At 33.8% G+C, this 2,538-nt stretch overlaps 1 pseudogene; it reads left to right on the plus strand.

Annotated features, from left to right (window-relative positions):
* Positions 1 to 610: 610 nt before the first annotated feature.
* Positions 611 to 2,244, plus strand: LOC119049352 (60S ribosomal protein L24-like; annotated as a pseudogene).
* Positions 2,245 to 2,538: the final 294 nt, after the last annotated feature.

Below are 2,538 nucleotides of genomic sequence, written 5' to 3' on the forward strand. Positions count from 1 at the left end.
TTTATATATTTCTGTAAAGAATATCATTGTAATTTTCACAGGGGTTTCACTAAATTTCTAGATCACTTTGGGTAGCTTTTAATATAAATTCTTATAATCCATGAATATAGGATATCTTTTCATTTATGTGTCTTCTTTAATATTCTTCACCAATATTTTATAATTTTTTAATGTACAAACATTTCACTTTTTAATTAAGTTTATTTTTAATTACTGTATTTTTTGCTACTAAGAATTAGATTGTTTTCTTAATTTTCTTTTTGGGTAGTTTATTGTTTATGAATAGAAATGTAACCAATTTTTGTGTTCTAATGTTTTATCCCGCAACTTTACTCAATTCATTTATTAGCTCCAATACTTATTTTGTTGCATATTTAGAATTTTTTGCATATATACTCATGTCATCTATAGACAGAGATAATTTTACTTCTTTCTTTCAAATTTGGATGCATTTTACTTATTTTTCTTGTCCAATTGTCCTGACTAGGACTTCCAGTACTGTGTTGAATTACAAGTGTTGGGAATGGGCATCCTTGCCTTGTACCAGATCCTGGAGAGAAAACTTCCAGTTTTTCTGCATTGGTTATGATGTTAACAGCGGGCTTCATAAATGGCATTTAGTGTATTGAGGTAAGTTTCTTCTATACCTATTTGGTTAAGAGTTTTTAATGATGAATGGGTATTGAACTTAGACAAATGCTTTTTCTGTGTTTACTGACACAATCATGTGTTTTTTTTCTTTTATTCTATTAATATGTCATTCTGTATTACATTGCTTGACTTGCATGTGTTGCACCATCTTTACATGCCAGAGGAAGTCTCACTTGGTCATAGTATATAATTCTTTTAATGTGCTGCTGAATTTGCTTGGCTAATATTTTATTGGGAATTTTGCATCCGTGATCATCATCATATTCTTTATCTCCATCATCACCATCTTTCTAATATCCAATTCTTCTATATTCCCCAATCCAGAAATGCCATTTAATTTGTTTACAATAGAAATTTTCTTTATCTTCATTAATTAGTTTCCATTAGTTTATTAAAAATCAATATACTTCCTCTTCTGGCTAAAATCATAATCTTTCTTTTTACAATTAATTAGTTTCCTTCTCTTCTGTAAAAAGATGATTGTGAAAATGAGAACCTTAATACCAATGTAGAAAATAGATAGTACTTATGGAAAGAATGGTCTGTGGTGGTGACAGTGAAGTAAAGTATCCTTCAAACCATTATTTTAGCAAGTCTCCCTTTTTATTCTGTGGACTGAAAGGTAATTTGTGCTCCAGGGGAATGGTGACAGAGGCAGTGAGTAGAGCAGGTAGCTCTCCCAGGCTGGGAGGGAAGCAGAGAGGTGCAGTATAAAGGCAAGCTTTAAAGAGAGCAGGAGGGCTCAGCTCTGATGGCATCATCTTGTTTGCCAAGATGGCATCCTCAATCCTGGAACCTTCTCCTAAATTCAGATTCTTGGTTTCATGCTTTTAGCACCTCATCCTAAAGTGGCCTCTTTAGATCATACAACCATCCAGACATCAGAACCCATTTTATCACAACAAAATATATAAATGCAGGTTCAAAAGGTAAGTTTTATGATCACACTTCATTGAGAATTCTTAGCAAACAATTTGTCCATAGATAGAAAAAATGTAGGACATTTAAAACGTACATTTCACCCTTCTACATTTTGCTTGATCTGCAGGAAGACTGCTTCTCTGGTATGTCACACATGGCTTCTCCTTGCCATAGACACCCTTTCTAATGGGCGTTCACTTTTGTTACAGGGTCAAGCTGTGCAGTTTCAGTGAGTACAAGATCTACCCTGGACACAGGAGGTGCTACACCAGTACCGACAGGGAGGTTTTCTAATTTATTAATGCAAAATGCGAGTAGGCATTCCTTTCCAAGAGGAATCCTTGACAGATAAACTGGACTGTCCTCTATAGAAGAAAGCACAAAAAGGGACAGTCAGAAGAAATCGAAAAAAAGAGAACCCATCATGCGAATTGCAGAGGGCCATTACTGGTGTGTCTCTTGTTGATATAATGGCCAAGAGAAATCAGAAACCTGAAGTTAGGAAAGCTCAAGAGAACAAGCTATTGGGCTGCCAAGGAAGCAAGAAAGGCTAAGCAAGCATCTAAAAAGACAGCAATGGCTGCTGCTAAGGCTCCCATAAAGGTAGCACCTAAGCAAAAGATTATGAAGGCTGTGAAGGTTTCTTCTCCTTGTGTTGGTGGAAAATGCTAAGTTGACTGATCATATTTTTAAATAAAGACTTACAAAGTTAAGAATTTAAAACAAAAACAAACAGAAAAATACCCTACATTTATGTTAAAGTTACTCCTCCCTGAATAAGATACAGCTAGATCTTACCATAAATAATTGTAGGATTAGATCTTTTATCATCTCATTAAAAATTCCCAATGGTTATAATTAATAGGTTAAAAGTATAACACCATATATACATTTTATAGATTATATATATATTTAATAGGTTTTTGCAAATTATTTATATCAGCAGTCACCATGGTTATTTTACTG

This window comes from Artibeus jamaicensis, unplaced genomic scaffold (assembly GCF_021234435.1).
Source record: "Artibeus jamaicensis isolate MK-2021 breed Jamaican fruit bat unplaced genomic scaffold, CSHL_Jam_final scaffold_916, whole genome shotgun sequence".
Lineage (NCBI taxonomy): Eukaryota > Metazoa > Chordata > Mammalia > Chiroptera > Phyllostomidae > Artibeus > Artibeus jamaicensis.